The following is a 22,500-nucleotide window of genomic DNA, read 5'->3' on the forward strand; positions in this document are numbered from 1 at the left end:
AGAATGAAAACCCCAGCGGTTACTGGCAGTAAATTAACCCTCACAATGCCAATTGGTGCTATGCTCCTTTTGAAAAGTTGCCTTCTGCTATGTTCCTTTCTATTCAGATTTCACACTAATGTCTGATTCCCTCAGCAGACACAGGCTTCATTTCATCCTGACAGCCATCTGTGACACTAAGAATTTTTCCTTTCTTCGTTCAAAGAATGTATCTTTCACCATGTGCTTCCCCCTCCTGCCCCCCCACCTAGATTCAGTATGGTAATCATGAGGGAAAAATAGAGCTCGGAATGTAAATTTTTATCTTAAGTGAGAAGCTGAAGGCATTGAAGAATTTTATTTTTTCGGAATTCAACAAAAGGGACTTTTTAATTGTTTATGACAAGATTTTTTTTAGTGGAAGATTTTTTTGCTTGACTTCTAAATGTGGTCATAGGAAGGTCTTTGACTGTGCAAATGAAGCCTAGTGAACAGAGAGCAGATCTTGAAATCTTGATAACTATTTCCCTCTCTGCTAACTTGTGGCATATAACAAACTAAGCCTCTGTTTTTTTTTATTTTCTTATTTAGAGCTGTTAGTGTTTAGGGGTGGAACTCCTTCTGCATTATGAATGGTTGTGCTATCAGGTCACCTATTTTAGACATGCAACTTTAGCTGCTTATCTTCTGCTGACAAGTACATAATGAATGAAGACTGACTCTTCCAGCCAGTTTAGATGCTGTGAGTCACTACAGAGGAGCTCCTCACTATGGAAGAAGCCTTAGAAGTAAATAGCAACCAAATTAGTATGGAAAGTACAGATAGTGTAAAGTACGTGCTCTTCCTGCTGTGCAAAGCAGGAAGATGTCAGCATCATCAGGATATAAAAATACAAAGCAAAAAAGATAACAGTATATAAATACTTTGGCTCCTGGCATGACTGTAGTAAGAGATCTTTGTAGGTTGTCATTTATGCTAAACATGGTGCACATTTTATATTCTGGAGAAGTTCTGAGTAGTTGAAGCACCTTTGGATTTCTGTCTGGGCTCTGTTGAAGTCTCTCCAGCACAACATTCTCAAGATTCAAGTCTCTCTTGACAAGAATCACCTGCCCCTAATTGCCTTAGACTACCTCCTGAGCTCTGCTACCTGATCACAAATGTGGGTTGTCACGCTTTGTTACCTCATCTCTTGTTCCACATCTTCCTTCTCTTGTGCTGCTTAAAGACTTTGCCTACTAGGATTTAAAAAAAATATATTTTGTCTTAAAATGCATATATAAGCATATGGCTTTTAGCACATTCTAAATAAAGGTGGAGGACTCTATTGTATTTATCCATTCAGCCTTTTCTCCAAGATTCCTTTGCTATTTACTTAAGCCACATGGGTTCGATTATGTAGTTTTGGAGAAGTATAGTTGTGGGTAAGTTTCTGCCTTCAAAGCTAATTGGCCTGTCATTATGAGCCCTCTACTGCCTTAGCTACTTGAGGATATGATGGGATGGGGTTAGAGAGAAAATACTAAAAGCAAAGTGGAGAGCAGAGAGGGACCCTCAGCAGCTGTTAAAGACAGTGAGAAAGTTAGTTATGTAGCAGAGAAATATGTACTGTCATAGACAAGAAATGAGTTGCAGAGAAAAGAGCAGACTGTGATGTCTTAATGCTGATGAGCTTTTCGAGCAGCCTAATGGGACAATCCCAAATGTTGTTCATGGAGTATTTTAGAGGCTGAGTCTGGGCAGAGCAGTATGCTAAGTGCCAGGATAGTGGCACAGCTCAGAGCAAGCCCAGACATCCTAACAGCGTAAAAGAAAGACACTGTCACCAGCCTTTCTTCCCTGTGTGCTGCTGTCAATCTTGACAGCAGTTAGCATGCTGGGATTTTAGTGGGAAAGCGGACATCAGCAAGTCTGCAGCAAATGATATGTGTGTAGCCACGTCCACGTGTCACAGGTTTAAGATTCCATCCTGTCCCCTTGTCACATTTATGAGGTGAGGAGGGCAGAGCTTTCCTTATCGTTTTCTTTCCAGCTGCGCAGCCTTTTCAGAAAAATGATCTGAACACAGATCCCCTCAGTTTTTTTCTTAAACTTGCCATCTTTATCCATGTTTCTTAGTTGTGACTTTTTTGCGATACCCTGGGAAGACAATTTGTAGGCAGATAAAAGCAAAAGTAAGCCCCAAACCTTATCTTCATCTCTCGAGTTGCATGATGTTGTGTGTACACTGTTTCTCTAACACATGGGAAATACTATGTCTCATGCCAGTAGGCGTGCTCTGGCTCCCTGGTGTTTGGGAGTACAGAGCAAGTTTACAAAATCTTCCCTGTTGGTCTGAACAACATTTTGAGAAAGAAAAAGTGAACATGCTGGGTAAGCTTCAGAGGTATTTCTTGAGCCCTGTATGCCCAGCAAAGTGCCTTAGTCAGAAGGCATTCTGCATGTTAGCATTATTGGTCAGGATAGCAAGAGCTGAACTGGCTTTCTTCCCTGTCATTCCTGCCTCCCAGGTCCTATGCACCATTCTGGCACCCACTCTGCATCCCCTGCTGTGATCTGCACAGGGAACAGTTTGTAGCTGGAGTGGTAAAAATGAAAACACTCCTCTTCCTCTTTACAAATTATGTGAAATCTTTCCATTCCAATAGGTAAGACACCTATTAGCAACTGTATTCTCTCTGTTTTAACTCAGATTTTGTAGTTACCTGATCCTGAGCACAGTAATCTTGAATGACTTCAAGCACTAAAGATGGAATGTAGAGGAGGTTCAGTTTTTATTACAAAAGGAACAAGAGCTTTGCAGTCTGATAAATGAAAGAAAGGTGACAGGGCTGGAATTTGATTTAAGGAAGCAGGGCTCTAAAACATAATTCCTTCTGTGTAATTTAATAGCTATTGAGGAAGTACTGGAATCTACAGTATGTGGTCTGTTAATCTAATTAATCTACCCTAAAGGTTAAGTCACACAACCAACAAGTATAAGTGGATTTTGATCAAGTTTTACTGGGACTATAAAATACAGAATATATGGGGACATACAGATTTACTTGTGTTTGCGCTGGAAATAGTTCAACTTTGTAAAGTTGCATACTGATATAGGCATACACAGAGGAGCATTTTTATTTTTCTTCCTATTTCCAAATACAACATGATGTGGATTTCAGAATCAGTTTTTATGATGTTGAATGTCATTGAAAAAATACAGCAATAAAGGAATGAGAAAACTGCTGTTCTCTGCCAGGTGAAGGTGGGGGTTAAAATGAGCATTGAATTGAACAGCCCTTGTCTAATTCTGTGCCACACAGATCAGCATCCTTCATTTGAGCACACCCTGTCATCCTGGGAAGCACAGAAGGCAGAAGATGAGTTTCTGTTCTTAGCTTCTCTTTATCTGCCAGCAGAATCCTGTGACACTGACTTCATGAGAAAGACAGTGCTGAACAAGCCATTCCCTGGGTATTCAGATGAGACTATCTCTGTCTTGCTCTTATCTAAACTCTGATCTGGGCTAAGCGAAAGATAGTCAGGATCTTAACAACTCCAGCTCCAGTTTTTAGAGTGAACCCGATATTATGCAAATCTATGGAGAAGTTTGGTTGACAGTGTCTTTCCCATCTGTTTCCTTTCCATCTGTATTTCCAGTTCTGTCATAATACAAGATTAGATTATTTCTTCATGGCTTTCAGTAGGCCTGCTGCCTTCCTGCAAACAACTCTGTATGATATATTGCATGTATCAATATACTTTTCATTTGAACGTTCTCATTCATTTGACAGTATGGCAGCCACAGTTCTGGTGACAACCCTCAAAGACACCTATGCATAAATGTGAAGTTCAGAAAGACAAAGGAAAGACTGCCACATGCTTTTGGGATCTCCAGGAGTTTTTGTTGCCTTCTCCTTCTCCAGAGGTTTTCTGTATTTAATCCAGGAAGCTGTTTCCAGTTGCTTTCAGTCTTTGCTGTGTCAGAACACCTAGTCACAGGTGTGTGAGGCCAGGCCTCTGGCTGCTGCACCAGGGAAGCAAGAGCTCACAGTGAGGCCAGCACTCAGCATAGCTGTGTTGGTGAGTTGAAAGCAAGGCACTAGAGCAGATGCTCTCCATGAGACTCTTGTATGTATCATCATAGTTGTGTTCATTTTGAGATGCAAATTAATTGCTTACCATAGGAGAAAATTATGTAACGAGGCTCCAGAGAACATAAATATTTAAGCATGTTTTTAAATACTTTCAAGTGTGTGTGTATGGAGAGAGGAGGGGTTAGTGGACATAATATATTCAAATAAACATGTTTTATATTCTATTGTATAGCATATCAACCCTGCAAATTCATACTAATTAGTATTTTGAGCTCTCATGGTGCTGCTAAATTTTTGGCACCAGATGAATAAAATGTTTAGAAAACTTTTTCATGATCTTATTGGTGCATTCACCCATATCAATGACAGAAATTTATCTTGCTTTAGCAAATCGACAAATTTCTTTCTTCTACTAAATGTTTTTGGCAACACAGATGGAGAGCACAGCAGTCAGGGCCTTGCTCAAAGGCGCCAGATAACTGAATGGGTTACTTCCTACATTAAAACCAGCTTGTTGACTTGGCAAAGAGCCCTGGTCAAGTAATGCAACCAGTGCTGCTGCCATTTGTTAATTCTGTATAATTAAACATCAATTATACATAGTATTGTTTTGTAGCAGGCTTCTCAGCTGGCTTTTCTTTATTATGATTCTGTGCCAGTTTTCTTTCTTATTACTGAAAAGGACTTTTTACTTGTTATTGTAATTAGGAGGTTTCAAAGATATCATTTTTTTCTCTAAAGAGCGAATAGCAAATAATTATGGAAGTAGGCATATCATTGTACAGGAAAGACCTCACATATAATAAGTATTTTGATTTTTTTTTTTTTTTTTTGTAAAGTATGAGGAAGATGCACTGTAATATTATAGGACTCCCCAGCACTAGTCTATTAGTAAATATACCAAACAAATGAACACATCCGCAAACCACTTTCAAAGTCTGTCTTAAAAGATGCCACAAAACTCAAATGTAGAACTTACATTCATACAGTTTTTATCCTTTTTATGAAAGAGATATAACTGCTGATAACCACATGCTTCAATCCTATTGAAATGGATATAACTTAAACTTGCTTAACTGAAATGCATGCTTAACCTCTGTTTAAGGAATAAAATTAACTATGTACTCAATGTTTTGCTGAACTAGAAGCATTTTATGAGTTGTATTGTACTACTATATGGAGACCACGTACAAAGGAGCATATACGACATCTTGGTGCTTAAAATTGTGTTGTTGTCAATGATGCAACTCTATTAATAACAGCAATGAAAAAATTCAGAGAGAGGTTTTGCCCCTGTTGCTGTCTTAAGATATCATTTGTGGAGTGAGACGAGCAGAAGAGTGAAAGCAGAATTTATTCTTATTTAGTGTTTACATCTTTCCTCAGTACTCGTGCTATATAGACTAAATATTTATTTTTTAACTACTTAAATTTATGAAAATAGTCTGGAAAATGTTGTGGGCTTTTTTTCCTATTTCCTCATGATTGATTATGTAGTTTAGCTAAAACAGGCACAGAAACTGTCTGGAGTCTCTGAATGCATATTATTCAACTCATAAACTTTATTGAAGGTAAAAAGAGAAACTTTCAGGCTTGATAGTCAATAGAATTTAAAAGCTTGGGAGGGATGTTAATTGTGTCTGTAGGTCTTAATCCATGATTATTCAACAGTCATGCATGCCAAATCCATATGCTGAATATCCTCGTAAACTTCATTGAGAAATGTTTCTATGAGTCAGCAGCTACAGCTTATTTCTCAACAAAACTTTTTTCTTCCCTCTTGTGTCCTCCCAACTCTACTCTTGTTCTCCATCTCTGCCTTCCATTCAGACAAGATAATTGCCCTCTGAACAAAAATGCTCAGTTTCAAGCTTGACAGTTCTTTCTTTGGTTTGCTAGACCACAGGTCTAGCTAAAGTCAACTAAACTGTTAAGAGAAGACATCGTTGCCTGCTTAACCTTATAAGCCTTGAGGTCAATTGGACTTCTCACAGCACATAATAGAAAGCACAAAAGTCTTGGCAAGATGAGGCTTTTGGTTCATGTTACGGTTATGTCAGTGGAGCCATTTTAAATTGTAGTTGTCATTAAGTAAGTAATTTCTTAACACTTTATAAGGAAATATCAGCTGTTCTGAATCATATTGTGTTGTGCATGAACAGTATATATTTTCAATGCCATGAATTCAGTAAAACAATGGTACTTTGTCTTACTTGCATTAACACATTATTTTGTCATTTCCTTTGGACCATCTATTATTGTAACCAAATTCTTCCACTCTCAGGCATACACTTTTATTATAAATGGAAAAAGGGATGACTTGAGGATTGGTTACAGATATCACAGTTAGATATGTTACTATTGCAGGTACATCATCATTTTACAACCAGATCAAACACAGCAGAGCTTAACTAGAGGTATTTTCAATATAGAAATCTTCCTTTTTGCCTCTTACCCCAAAATAAACATTTTAGAGAGAAGAGCAATTGGAAATGAAACTTTTTTCATTTCATTTCATTTCAGAGAAATTTAAGTAGAAGGGAAAAACATAACCAGTGGAAATTACAGTGGATGGAGAGGGAGGAATTATTATTATTCCTCAGTGACAATTCTTCTAGACAACTCCAAGTTTTGGGATACTGTTTATTATTGATGCTGCAGTCGTGCTTTAAACACATGGTATTGAAGTGTTGGAAATTGCTACAGAAAACTTGTCCCAGCTTTTGAGATGTTAGTATTTAGTCTGAAGAGTAGGGACTTTGGCCTCAGTTTGACAAAAGCTGCTGAAACACATGGGTGATTTCTGTAGTAGTTTGTGTCATTCATTTGCACTGTCTAAAGATCTTTCCTCAGTCACAAAACTAAAATTTTCCTTGAAGCAAAGTAGCTGTGTAAATCTTATTTTGGATCAGAGTAATTGGGAAATACAGACATAAAAGTAGGTCGCAGCAGTAATATAGATGCACCTTGGCTTATCTCTACTAAAATGTCAATTTTTATTATATGCATATATGCATACATATGTACACATTCTGAGTGTATCATGATATCCCACTGATTAATTGTAGAATGATGTGATAAGTTCCATTTATAATACATCTGGGAATGTTCTCATACAGCCGTGCTATTGAAGCAAATCTCCTGGAGTCACTGCTAATAGTCTTTCCAGGATCAAAGGTTGAAGGTCACCTGGCTAACAAACCATGAAGGTTAGAAACAGGAGCTTCAAACCATGAGAAAGGATGAATCCTCAGCTTCGCCCGGGGAGAGCATTTACCTTAAGCTGTGGAAAGTCCCAAAACACCTTAATAATGTGCAGTTTTATGCCTGGAAAAGCCATTTCATATCATAGCTAGAGTTTTTCTTAAGCTAATTATTTTCTTCAGCTTCTGAACTAAAAAATAATTTAGCTCTCTTCATCCCAGATGTAGAAGACAAAGAAAAGAAAAAAAAAAAAAAAAAAAAAAAAAAAAAAGGTCAATATATTATAATTATATTGGGGAAAAATTGGAGATAATTTTTTCATACAGTGACAAAATTTTGATAATTTTTTCATACAGTGGAAACTCCGTATGGCAGTTGTAAATGCCAAGATTTTTTTAACCTGAATTTCTTTCTCTTGAGAATAAACTGGGTGTACTGCCTCTTTCCCAGCTTTCACAAAGCAAAATATTTAGACCACATCACCATTTACTTTTTCCAAATTATGCTTTTCAATATATTTTAAAGGTCACTAATTCCTTATACTATTAAATAGCAAGAGGTTGTGTCTTCTTCACCAGACATAATCTCAGAAATTTGGTTATAAGAGGTGTTTCTATGTAATAAGAGAATTAAAAGCAACAACAACAAACTCAGTTTGAATTTCATTTCTTAGTACAAATTAGCAGAACCTGAGCCAACAGTTGTAGGAGCTACTAATTAAATTTTTAAAATGGATTGCTTTTAGTGAGACTAGGGGAAAAAGGAAAGTATTTCTCACTTGTAGTGCACTGAGTGGTATTGCAAACTGTCATGTTTGAATGCTTCTGGGAGATTCTGTAGTACCGTGGAAATACCAACAGCAATTTTAACGCTAGTTTATAGGAATGACAATAAACTAGTCATTTAAAAACTAATCCCATAAAATGTAATGCTTGTATCTGGTAGACATGGTTAGATTTTGTAGTTTAGGGATCTTATACTAAGTTGAGTTTGTAAGATGAAATTTAAGATCGTTTAAGAGGCTTGGATTTTAACACGCAATATATTGGTATGACTATTTCCCCATGTAGAAGAAAGCCCTTGTCATTGCTCCTGAAACACAAATTGCATTATGAGCAATAAACTACTATTTTACAAAACACTGAATACTTATACATGCTCATCAAAGTGCTTACAGTCATGAGCAGAGATGAAATTAGACTTAACAAAAGTATTTCTTTAACAAGGTGCAGCAGCTGATGTTTCTCAAGATGTAATTGCAATGCAAATACAGTGTTCTCTTCAAAGTACAGGATTAGTATGACAAGAGTTGTACTTACACAGTTGTTAAACTTGCAGTGTTTAAGAAGGTTAAGTAGTCAAGGAATATCTTAGACAAATTTATGCCCCTCTTAACTTGTTAAGAGGTCTTCAGAGATTATTACAGAACTGTATTTGATACTGTAGTTTATAGTAATAACAAATACATTAGACATTTCAGTCCTATATGGGCATGTATATTTTATGATTTAAGAGCTGTTTATTTCAGCAAGAACATAACAGATTAAGATATTTAAATTCAAAAGTTAGTAGCTGAGATAGCTTCCAGATGAGCAAACTTTCTTTCAAAATATCTCTCCCTCCTAAAGAATTCCTTTTCTGTAATCTATCCTAATTCAAAGAGCCAAAACATTCTCTAGAGTAAGGTATCTTTTGTTTTCCTTCCCTTCAAAAATCAGTCATAAACCATCCCCTTATCTAATATCAACCATTATCAACGTGGCCTTGTTTTCTGCAGCACATAAAAATTTGCCTCAGCAATCAATTATCTTACAGATACATACTTGACAATAGGTCTGGCATTTTTGCTTTGAGAGAGGGACCAAGAAGAAGAAAGACAGAGGAAAACAGTCAAAGTTTGTATTTAATTTATTATTAGCTGTACATACATAAATCCAGATTTTTTTAGGTCATATATAACATCATTTGAATGCATTCTGCAAAAGTAGACTTTAAATATGGGTCCTATTCAGTATTTTATAGATTAACCATTGCATTATTTAAGCACATCCGGTGGAAGTGAATAAAGAATGTCATATTTAGTAATTCTTTCCTAGGAATTGAAAATGCTCCTCTGTAAATTAATCAATTAATTATTTATTGGCCTAATGACGTTCATGAAGGTAGAAGGTGTCCCCATTTGGGGAAGAGATTCCTTGCTTGGTTTCTTGGGCCAGTTTGGCTAAAACTATAAAATTAGTACACCTTGTGCTATTGGACAGCAGACTAATAGCTCCAAAACACAGAGATCATCATTGATTTCAAACATCCCTGGTGTTCCCTTCTCCCTTTTGTGCTAGCTACAGACTTAAAGGCTTTTACCATGGAGCTGGAAGCCTCAGTGGTGAATGCTGAAGAAAGTAGCGTTTTTCAGAGAACCTGACTTGAACCACAGTGGTGTTTCACATCTCAGAATTTAAAAGAGGGATGATAATATTGCCAGATCAGCTCACAGGGCTCTGGAGAAACTGTAGCAGCATCTGCAAGTTTGTTGGTTTTGAAGATGTCCAATTCCTGATCAGCGTTTGTACTTCAATTGACATAAGTCCAGGTCACTTAATGAAATGAAATTATCATTAGAGCAGTGTTTTGAATCCATATAAACAATAAAGAGAGATCAAACATTTTGTAGTTGCTTATTGATTGAGCATCATCTGCTCTGTGCACTGGAAGAATACTTTGGCATTGTCATGAAAATAATGACTAAAACATGGCTGGGGAAGCTGCAGTGCCTGTTCACTTCCACAGTTTCCCAAGTTTCAAGTCTGTGTCCTCCTGACCGCACAGATGTCTTTTTTAGGGGTGGGGGAGCTGTCTTGTAACTGCTTATTATTTGATGCTGTTGCCTAAGATAACTGGTGACAAAATTAAAGGAAAGTGTATTTGGTTGTGCTCACTTCACTGGGACTCAGGCAGCAGATTGTACTGTTTTAAATACTTGGTCGTTATCATTTTATTTCTGTTCTCTGTGGATGCCTGCAAAGCATAAAGGCAGAAGAATCAGGCTTTCAAGTGATTCCTTTCGTCTCCCCAGAGTGATTTCTGAGAATACGGGAGGGATGAAAGCAAAGCTGTGGTGTTTCCATCCCTTTAGACATCCTGGGTTTCCCCCCTCCCTGCTATGATTTCATCCCCTCCCTCACAGCAGCAGCAGCTGGAGCTGAGCTCTGGGGCCCTGCTGAGCTGTCCCTGAGGCACTGCTGCACCTCCCTGACCTCCACAGGGCTCGCAGCCCAGCTGCAATCATCAGGGCCTCGTCCCAAGCCCAGGTTTTCCCTGTGGTTCAGCTTTAGACAGGGAACCAGACGGATTTTACTAAGTGTCTTTGCAGTGGAAGATCTGGTTCTGTTTTCCTCTGATATCTGTTTTCAGTTTTTCAAGTAATAAAAATACAAAAGAAATCAACTATTTCCTTAAAAGGAGCCACAGACTAAACCAAATGTGCTCCCTTTTTTTCTCCCCTTCTTTCTCTTTCTCTTTTTCTTTTCTCCAAAGGTATTAAAGCAATCATAAGATACACTCACCCATCACTTTGCACCTTCTCCTACTATTGAGACCTTTCAGCATCTAATGGAAGCCAGTGTGAATGCAGTTTTCACAAAGATGTGCCTTCCATTTTACTTTTTGCGTCAGCTATTGTGAAACGTGAAAAAGGCCAGAAGGATTGAGGCTTGACTGAGGAAAAGTTTGCTCTGTAGGAAGAGGTTTATAAGTGAAAAAGAGACTGAAAATATCCTTGCAAAAAACTGAGTGTGAATAATAGAATAATAATTGCTTGAATTGCTCTAGAAATCGAGGGTTCATTGTCAGGTGTGCTGCTTACTTGGAAATCCAAAACCAAATAAACAAAGAAGGTAGAATACTTGTTACATATTGTGAAAGGGAAATAAAATTTAAGAAAGAACTAAAATAATGGTGTTTCCAGGACTTTAAAAAAGACTTACTGTGTTGATATGTAGTATTAGATACTTTGTACTGTGTTTTAATTGCATGTTATTCCAGTCTGCATTGTGCCTCTCTAGACAGATTGATGTCAATTGCACGAAGTGTGAAGCATCCTCTCTGGAAGACAGATCATTTCCATTTCTCTCATTTCTTCAGAACAGACAGACATTAGGGTGTAAGTCATGTGCTGTGCTTTTTACAATTCAGTGAAAGTGGAAAATAATGAACTCCATAAGATGCCTGTAAAATCAGGTATGCATAGGAATAGCATGTCTTTTCCCTCTTCTTATGTTCAGATACTGGTAGGCTGGAGTAACCGTGATCTCAGATACCTATTTCATCATTAGCCTCTGAATAGTCAACGGTTTTCAAGCAACACAGTACTCCTGAATTTATTGTAAAAGTAGCACTTTACATGAATGTGATCTTCAACTGACTGTTGGAACTAGATGATCTTAAAGGGCTCCTTCCAACTTAAACCATTCTACGATTCTAATGCTGTTGATGTCTGTTGTAATGATTAGTAATACACTACTTACGGGTTACATATTATGCATTATTTCCCTCTGCAATTAAATAGATATGCCCTATAACTTCAGTACAAGAAATCTACTGTATAATGATCATTCTTAACTGCACATTTGAGTATTTATCATCAAAACATTTTCCTCTGAAATTAATATCTTATGGTTACATTCAGCACGGCTGTATATCAAAATGAACACAATAGAGAATCAATATAGTCATTAACTTACTCACTCACTGGATATGATAAATGAGTGGTCAGATTAAATTCAACAAAATTTATTTGATAGTCTGCTGTCCGAAAAATCTTCACAGAACTTTTTTCCTCATCTGAATTACCTTTTTTTTTTTTTTCTTCTGGCTGTAAGAATCTTTATAATTGTTCAGATTGTGGAAATGGAGCTATGTCATTCATTCTGATTTGTGAAATGGGTAATCTGTATTCAGAGTAGTCATTCAAATCATCAATAGAGAATGATCATCTGATTTGCGATGCAAAGGGCTTGATACTATTTTATTTTCATCTGAATTTTCTGTTATCACACTGTCTGCATCCCTTGCATATCCTTCTCTAGATTTTTTTTGAGTTCATCTGATAATCTTAAGCGAAATCTTGATTAAAGATGGAAGCACTCTCAAAGCTATGTTTATAATGTTACACTTGGTCCCCACACTAGCTCCACACACCATCTTCTCTCTGACCTTTTGGTTTCCTTGAGAAAGGTACCAATGGCTGGAGGCTGTGAGGAAATCAGAGAAAGTTTTGTCTAGGACTTTAGTTTGGGTGACTAGGGGGCCAGGACCCTGAGACACACTTAGCCTGAGTTTCATCAAACATAATTATGTTCAAGTTTCAAGCTGATAAGAAGAGCTTGGACAAGACCTAGGGAGACTTCTTAGGCATGTGTGTCAATCAGTATAAAGCCAGTAAATATTCAGTCATTGCTCACGAGAATTTTTGTTTTGTTTTGTTTTTGCTTCTTTTTTTTAGTGTAATTTTTTTTACCCAGTTTACCTTTTACCACCAAACATGAGTTACATATGTTTTATGTACCAATGCATTCTCATCTAAGACTAAATGTTTTCAGAAACAACTATGAAATAACAGTGAAATGGCCATTTACCATACAGTTACTAAGAAAACTAAAACCTGAATGGAATACTTTTTGGATAATTTTTATTTCAATTACATTATTTCCAGTGACAAATATTTCTGTTTTCCTTTCTTGGTGTATCTAAGAAAAGAATTTCTAAGAGGCTTCACTATTTTAGAAGATTCTGCTGAAGTGTGCCTGCAATGGTCATTATCTTGGATGGGAATTCTTTCACTGACTTTTTTAATGGTTCAGTTATACTCAGCTTTGAGCACTTACGTACTCTCGCAGCTTCTGTATGTCTAGCATTTTGCCTCCAAGACAATATCACATCTCCTTGGTCGCTCTCCAGTCACGGAACAACAGCACAAATTTCAGTAGAGTTAGATAAACTATAAATCTTGTGTAATATGAATAATGTGGTAAAATCAGTTTTGTTTTGTTCTTTTTTTTTACAAAGTTTAAATTTCCTCACTGTCTTCTGAGGCAAGTTTTTCTATTTGAGACCTTGAACTGGTGTAATAAAATAATACAATTGTACTTATTCTCATTTTACTTTCTAAGCAGTGTTCAATGTCAGATCAGTTTGATTTGTTATTTGATCCAATGTGTTAGTCTTGTTTTTTTTCTCATCTAGCACCTTCTGAAATTACAAACTTTCTCTAGGAATTTTCTGTAGTCTGGCCTCTGAATGTGAAAATGAAAAATGATTAATTGCCTTTAAAATGCTTGATATGATTTTGTTTAGGTTCTAGTATGTATATTTTGTTCTCTTACATTTATGTTTTCCATAATCTTTCATACCTGTCAATGAAATAAATTTAAAGTCTGTATCTTAAATCTTTGACCATTTCAGTCTATTCTATGGTAGAATTAAAATAATCTCGGACATAACTTGAGTTGTTTAATATTGTAATGTGATGAAGATCCAAACTAACAAGCCTGTTGCCTTAAATTTAGCAGTAGGAATCATGTATCAATGAATTGTGACCTGGCATTTGTTTGTAACTGATAGGTTATGTGCACAGATCTGGTTCTACAGCTCCATGTTTATTGGTGGCGTGATCTTCTGGTACCTTCTGTTTTATGGTACATTTGTATTGTGCTCCATCTCTTTAGTTTTAAGGTAAATATTAACAGTTCATTGCAGTGAACTGATGTTTTCAGCTAAAGGCCTAAACTGATCATAGGTTTCCCCAGTGGCTACATAGGAAAAATGTTGCCAAGAGGCATTTGATTAGAATGTTGACACATCTGCTATGCTCTGAGAGACAGCTTCCCATGTGTGGCATCCAGCAAGGACTGGTGTCTGCCAGCCCCACTACCACTCAAGCTCAGGAACCATTGAGTTGCAGTCCGGGATACCCATGCTGGGGTCTCACCCATGAACATGTGGAGAGGGTCTCTGAGAGCACCAGGACATAAAGCAGTTTGAAGGGGACTGCTGGCAACCAACTCATGGCTCTGCCTACTTCCCTTCATCAGGAGCCCATGGGAGCACTTGGTGCTCACATTGAAGCCAGAATGTCATCCCTCCATTTGGAGTTCTCTGTCCTCCCTCTGGGATCCCCTGTGCTGGATCCCTAGCCCTTAAGGATAAAGCTTCTACTTCTGACTTTTATGCAGTTTGACATATTAAAATTTGCTGATGAACTCTGCTAGAGGCGCTCGAGGGCCTCAGCAGTATGGAACCAATCATGTTTGAAACATATGATACCTATAATATTGCTTCAGAAGTATTTTTTAATTCCTGCTCAAAGCAGCTGCACCAACACATGTAATGAAGTTAGGACAAACAAACAATTGGAGTTAGCTAAAGTATTTTTTCTTTCCTCAAGCTTTCACTCTTACTTCCTATACAGTGTAGTACTTTAGTTAGGTGACATTAAAGCTGTGTCCTGGCTGGCAATGATATACTCTGGAAACACTTTGTAAGTAAATCAGACACAAGATATTCTTTGTTCTCTGTGGTTCCATTTTCAGTTCATTGCTGTGATGATGAATGAGTCCCTTACTGTGAGAAATCTAATTTCCTGATCTCCAGCACTACAGGTTTACTGGTTTTGCTTTTTAAAGGTGACGTATGGTTTGCTTCCATTTGTTCATTAGATATTGTTCTGTCTCTACGAACACACAAAGTGAAGTTTCTGATAAGGTTATGCCTTATTGGGCAGTTTATCTGAAAGGCATGGACGTGGGATTTAGTCTCTTTGCCGTCTTCATACTCTTACTCATCACAATTTTGATGTAGGTGATTTTGTTATTTACTCTGGCATTGTTCTTGTCATATTTGTGTAGCTTAAAGCATATCATTTTTCAGCTTTCATTCTTTACTACTTTGGGGTCTCTGCTTTCAGTTAAAGTTCTAATTATTTCAGGGGTTCCCATGGATATATTGAAGGTTTTATTTGATTTCAAAATTACTGCCCCTAGCTAGTCATTCCCATGCTTAACATACACACTACAAATTGACGTTATCTAGAAATATCGTAGATCCTTGTAAGCCTGAGTACCTCTTGCTGTGTTGCGTGATTTCTTGTCAGAATTCAGCTCTGCAAAATTAATACCAAATAAGATAGCAAAAATATTGATATCCTTGTCAGATACTTCATTTCATTGTAGTACTGTTTTGTCTGGAGTTCGTGTTCACAAACTCGAAGTAATTTTTGACCCTGTGCTTTCTTTTGAGGCTGACATTCACCACCCTGAGAAATGAGATTTCCAGCTGGAAGATGCTAACAAACTACTCTAAACTGTTAAATTAACATACTACCATTCTACAAAGCTTTCCTGGTTTAGATGCAGAAATTTTAAGTTGATTGAGACATGTGTATGTTTCATTATGACCTAGATAATAATTGCTAATTCTTTATTTGTGGCTCTTTCTCCTGTTTCCCTGAAGTATTCACAGCTGTGCTAACAGAACCCTGAATACAGTCAATGGGAGCATTTTGCTGCTTTAACAAGAAAGGACTTCAGCCTAATATCAAATTTTCCAGGCAAATGCTTACATGCTCAGTCATTTGTTTTCTTAAGGATACGATTTTTACTAGCTGTGTTCAGCTCAGGTAAACAAAGAAAGGAAGGACACCTGTTGTATGGCTACTCTCCTCTCCAAGGAATGAACTTTAAAAAAACTTTCACTGTAGAAAGGCACATTTCATTAAGCAGCACAGAAGCAATAGCTCTTAGGAAGAGCTTTTCAGAGAGAACCCCTGTGATCTAGTAATAGAAGACAAAACCTTCCCAGAAGTACATACTTCCATTTAGTATGAAAAAAAGGAAAACATTCTTTGGGTTAAGAAAAAAAGTTATATTGCAAGTGAGAATCACTTGATATCTCCAGCTAATTTGCTGTCATGGAAGATTAATAGAAAAGGGAATTCTGGACGCTCAACTTACTACTACTCTGTGTCCATATGTATAAGTGATTTGATGACATTTGTAGCTTACTGTAAATTTATACATATAGAGCTGTATTGATTGACATGATATGCTTTTCCACTCCGTGTCATTTGTTTGCATTGTAATTTGCCTTTTAGTTTGCAGTGTTTACTTCAAAATCACCATTGTACTGTGCTAACTCTAAATGAAATTGTTCTTAGACCACAAGGATTTTAACTGTAAACTATGACAGGGTCATAATCTCCTTTGTTTAATCATCAGATCACCCTATAGGATATGGTAATCACTGATCTTGCTTTACACAGAAGATATGCCAAATGGAAACTACAGCAGATACAAAGAGCACAATAACACTGTTTGATAGAGCAAGCTCTTGGCTACAAAACACTGTTTTTCAACACAGTCACCACCATTATGCTTTTTTGGTGGTGATGAACAGGAGCCTGCTTGCTGTGCTCATAAAAATCTGCTACAGTAGAGGTGATCCAATTTTGCTGTCCCCACTGCTGAAATAACCACCCACCACCTGATTGGTGCTCACATCCACTGTTTGGTCTCCATAAATATTCAGCTTCGAATGTCAGTGAGTACCATTTCTCCTCATGACAGAACATCTTTGCCTCATCTGCACTGCCATGTCAGGTGCCATTTTGTCAGACTGCCCCTCTATTGCCATCTATCATAAAGAAGCAAGATGTAACAGGAAATTGGCAGGAAGGTTCAGTCTCTACTGCCACACCACCAACATCCACACCTGATGTTGTGGGCCAACATAATAAAATAGGAGGCATTACTTTCAAAGCAGGCCTCGTAAATAAATGCAAAGAGATTGCTTGCTGGCTACATTCTTTTGCTTAATTGGAAGTACTCCCTTAATTTTTTTTTCCAATTTAAAGGCTTTTATTGAACATAGCATGGAAATGAAGGGAAGACAAGCTGTTTAACAGCTTCTGTTACTGTCAGAATTTCAGTCACATGTATTGTTCTTTGAAGATGATTGAAGTAAAGGTGCTCTAGTTGTTAAATAGAACCTGTATTTTTCCTTGTTGTAGAATCTGACCCTAAGGGTTCTTTTACACCACAAAGTATGTCTGTTCTCATCACAAAATTGTTCCTTCTGCCTAGTGAATAACATTTCTGTACTTGTATGAAATTATGAATTATTTTTAGAAACATATATTAAGTTGCTAGGCCATAGTAGTATAAGTTATTAATAAAAAGCATCCTTATGGATTTATTTGTAACATACTAGTGCCAAATCCTCAGATTAAAGCTATTATATGAGAGCAAATTCTTCCCATTTTCTCTTAGCTTAAACCTTTCTTAACTGTTAAGATGAGGTAGCCAAGCAATATAAACTTTTAATGAAGAACTTGTTAATTACTTCTGGATAACCTCAGCTGTGAAAATGGTCATAATTCCCTAAAGTTATCCATTTTAAAGACATTAGAGCACTGGCTGAATGTGATTGTGTCTCTAGAAAGTTGTGCTATTAAGTCTTATTAAAAATAATAGCATATTTTCCTCCAGCTAATACAAAACAGTGGAAAGGATAATTTCCAAATTGATCAGCCATATACAGAATAGGCTTCTAATGTAGTGTAGTTGTGATGGGATGAGGATGGCCTAATTATTCCCAATTCTTCATATAGCTTGGAGTTTTTCCTTTTCATCCAGATCTGAAGAATAAGTCTACATGCTTGAAAGCTTGTCTGTGGGTTATTTTTTTTTTCTGACTAAATACATAATTTTATATTTCCTTTCACAAAAGTTAGTTCTCACAAATGTAGTTATTTAGTCTAAGCAGTAGTTCTCACTCAGCCACTGCATTACTTAACTATCTACTGATAGAATAAAATGTTTTACCATTATAAATAACCAAGTAATATAATATAATTAAATATCTCTTAAAACATGTCATAAGGAATTTCTAATATAATTCCAGTGAAAGCCAGAATAAATCAAAACACTGAAGAAACAAGCTGCTAATTTTTTCCTCAACTTAATCTGTGGTGGCCTGTGCTGCTTTTTTTTTTTCTTTTTTTTTTTTTCCTGATGCTTCTTTCTGAATTCATCTGGATCAGTAGAAGGGAATCAATGGAAATTGATCCAATTTGTAGAACACAATCCTAATATTGATAGTAGTTTGTATTCATTTGCTTCACCCTAATCCTTTATTAATGGTCATTTGCAAATGCTATTAATGACATTTCTTCCAAATTTTGTACCCCCAAGGTGACGATAGTGAAAGTTAGAGAAACACAGCAAAAAATAATGGAGTGCTAAGTTTTTTAGTAAAATTAAGCAGCAATTGCTGTTTTTGTAGTCAGGTATTGTTCAGTAGGTGGCTTTAATTTCAGATGAAGTATGATCAGTGTAGTATTTCATATGTGAGATTCCCACAGTAGTAAGAAGTGGTGCCTGCTCAGATCTTTTCAGCATTCTTTGTGTCGTCTGGGAAGATGGGCTAGGGAATCAATACTGAATCATTTGGGGACTTTTAAGAATGCATCTTCAATAAGTCTTGTCATATAGACTTGTCTCACCGGTTCAAAAGGAGCAATAACTGATAGCTTAACTTTCTGTTACTGGTGGAAAAAACCATCAGTAGTGACCATAACGTAGAGAGCCGAGCTGTGGTTAAAACAATATTTGAGGCTAGGGTTGCACCAACCATGTTAAAGTAGATGTGAAAGAAGACATGAATGATTAGTTTTAGGTGTTGTAGTAGGTGAGGCAATGAAAAGCAAGTATTTAGTATTTGGATTTTCTGACCATTTTAGAGATTAAAGACTTGTAAATGAAAGCATAAATTGTGTCTAGTGGCTACTGCTGCAGTCCAATAAAATCAATTAAGTTAAGGATTTTTAAATGGAAATTTCAGTGAACAAGATTCCACACGTTGATACAGATTCTGACACTCTCCAATTTCAGCTAGGCAACCTAGACTTGTTTATAATTTATATGATTAAGCCAAGTCCTCTTGCTGCTTTGCAGGTGGCATCTGAGGTTGGGCTGTACTGACTGAACCTGAAATCCTTCCACTAAAAATCTAGACCATTCACTGATGGGAAATGAGCACTTTCCTGTCAAGTCAAAATATATGATTTTTTTCTAATACCGTGAGGTACTTCCTTAATTTAATGAATGGTGACTCTGGAGATGGCTGTGGAAAGAATAAATTAGACTCTTTTTTCATCATGGTGAGGGGGTTTTGCTTCTCTAATGAGGTGTATCACAAATGCTGCTGTGAAAGAGAAGTGTCATAGCAACTAATAACTGCTGTCCTTTTTCTTTTTCTCTCTTTGGTAGTCAAGGCATCACATTTCGTTGTCCTCTTCCAAGGCATACCCTTTTGGAACAAACTGGTTTGTTTGGTAACAAAAAAAAAAAAAAAGAAAAAAAAAATATTTTACCCTATTTCTGCAACTTTACATACTTAAAAGTAAAAATAGTTAATTTTAAATGAAATGTTGAGATTTTTACTTAATCTTTATTTTAGTTTTTAATGAATCATTACTGCTTAAGCAACTTTTAAAGTTTTATTTCGTTGAAAAGAGGATTTTCTGAGAAGCTGAGATATCAGATACTGTGGCTTAAATCCCTTCTGATTTTGAGACTCTGAAGTTCAACCAAGACATAGATCTTTACTGGAGAGGTTTTGACAGACATTTCTGTCATTTCTGTGAAGCCCCTACTCCGTTATATTATGTTGAAATAAATGGTTGGTGAAAAGTGAGTGTGGCATTTCCCTGAGTTCAGTACCTTCTTTGACTTGGAACAGGCTGTAAACTTTTCATTCATCATTTGAATTTTCCAGACTATCACATTCATTTCCTTCTGTCTATTTATTGGCTTGTTTGTTTATTAGTTCGTTTTGCATGGCAACTAGTGTAGTGATATGAAATTATTCATTATGTTTAGCGTAGCCAAATGGAAGATTGACTGATCCTACAGCAAGTGAAGGGAAATATATCATATCTCAACTCTCAGGCCCTTCACCACGCATTCAGTGGAATGCCTTCATAGCAGTTTTATGGTGAAATGTACCATTTAAGTCAATTGTGTGAAACTAGATCTTGTGATAGGGCTACAATTAAATTCAGCCCAGTGCAAGGGGCTAAATCCCTAAATGCAGGAATTGAGCGCAGAGCTATTCTTCAGTGAAATGTGGAGAATTCACCCACAGCAAGAACTCAACTTCCATGATTGTCTTTAGCAAAAGCAGTTTTCACATATAATTTAACACTGGATGAATATCGTATTTATGACCAAGTTGAAAAGTTGAATTTGTCAAAGAAGGTATGAGTGAAAAATCTGTATATAATAGGCAATGTAATAAAGGTATTGTCATTAGCAGATATCATGTAAATATGAGTGGGGTTAAAAATAGACTAACCCCCTCATTTTAATCATTGGAGGGACTGAAGGCAAGATTTTCATGCCCAAATGGCTGCAAACAGTTGGAGCTTCATTTTAGAGCTGCTGTTGGCTGGAGCAAATGCACAGAATTCCTGAAATGAAAACTGCTCTTGTTTAACCCTGCAATGCAGGCCTCGCTAAAGGATGTGAGCAGTGGCAGCTCTTTGAGATGTCTTCCAGGAGGATGTTGACCTTCTATTGAGAATGCTTTGTCCTAAGCAGTATCTTAGATAAAAAAGACCAGTTCATTTTGCAGTCATATTTGCACATGACAGCACACCTTAAGCTCACATGAGAACATGCCAGGAGTTTTCTGCACATCTTCCTTCTTCTTAATCATTTTGAGCAGTGTATGGTTAAATCTCCTAGAATGTAATTAATCTTTCAATATGATGATCGACAGGTTCATTGCTTGAAATCTCAGTCTGAGCTTTCTGTTGTTGGTTATAAACATTTTCCCAAAAGAAAGTAGGCACAGGCTCTGCATCTTATTTTAATAAAGAAGTCCCATCTTTCTCTTCTTTACTGCTGTAATTTAAAACTCTGACCCAGTCAACCCTTGAATGCAAATAAGTGAGCAATCTGGAGAAGCAGAATGTTGAACCGTTCACTCAACATCCATTTCCAGAGTAGGCTTTAAAGACGTGCGTGACATTGGCCATTAGTGAGTCAGCAAAGATGAATGGGTCAGTAAATGAACATATTTCACTTTTTTCATCTGCCAGGATGAAACGCCATCTTAGTGTTGTGTGTTGTTTTGTGGTTTGTTTTGTTTGTTTTTCTTCCTGCTGTGTATAATCCTTTATCTGGTTGGTCTTGAGGATTTTAGTTTTTTGTTTGTTTGTTTTTCTTTGAGAATTACTTAGAAAAGGTCTGGATTTATGATTTTTTGTGCACAAATGTAGAATATGAATGTTCAACATCACATTTTAAACATTGTATTAACATAGGTAGTAAAACTTTGCATCCAGAAAAAAAAAAAAAAAAAAAAAAAAAAAAACTATGTATGTTTTTTGTAGTTTAATTTAGTGCATTTTTCTGTTAGTAGTTGTGTGAAACCAAGATGAGTTTTAGCAGCATGTACAATTTATTGAAATAGAACAATTAATTTCAGTCATCATGGAAATCCAGAATGTGTGTGTGTGCGCGCACACGTAAAACATATCTTTTCTATTCAGGGTCTTTAAAATTATTAATAAATTGTCTTACATCCATCAACAAGAAAAGAAGAAGTGCAGTCTATTGTGTTATTGGTATTCTTGGGAACAGGTTTGCTACTTGCAGCTTTTTAACCACAACATGGATGTTTCATTTTAGGTATTATCTTTTGAACATTGTGATAACAAAGGCAAATTAAAAAAAGAAAAGAATTAAAGTTTAATTTGCATTTTTACCTTAACAGACGAGAGTAAAAAGGTATTTTGATACTGACAACAAATTTCTTTCGGTTATGCTGTTTTGTTTTCAGAGCCACTGGGGTTCTTATTTTATTTTTTGCTTTGAATTATTTACTTCATTATTATGGGTTACCTTCACAGTGGTTTATGGTGTTTTGATCAGCAATTTATCTTGGAGTCTTAAAACGTGTCCATTTCTGTGTTTAGCTGACCAGCTGCCTTCCTTTCTTGTCTTTTTTTTTTTTTTTTTTTTTAATGTGACATGAAAATTGAGTGTTTCTTTGCGAGCATCTTTCAACTCAGAAAGCGCATCTTGCTTCCTCTGCTGCTAAACTATTGCCCTCTGAGAGGGGAGCCCAGCCCCATCTTGCAGAAGAGGCAGGGCAGCCCCACTTGCTCGCCAAGACACA

At 36.6% G+C, this 22,500-nt stretch overlaps 1 protein-coding gene across 1 annotated transcript in view; it reads left to right on the plus strand.

Annotated features, from left to right (window-relative positions):
- Positions 1 to 22,500, plus strand: part of ROBO1 (roundabout guidance receptor 1) — a 606,013-nt gene that overhangs the window by 219,705 nt on the left and 363,808 nt on the right. The window lies entirely within an intron of this gene.

The sequence above is a fragment of the Centrocercus urophasianus genome, unplaced genomic scaffold, assembly GCF_019232065.1.
Source record: "Centrocercus urophasianus isolate 14NV4802_14NV808 unplaced genomic scaffold, USGS_Curo_1.0 seq_12, whole genome shotgun sequence".
In the NCBI taxonomy this organism is placed as follows: domain Eukaryota; kingdom Metazoa; phylum Chordata; class Aves; order Galliformes; family Phasianidae; genus Centrocercus; species Centrocercus urophasianus.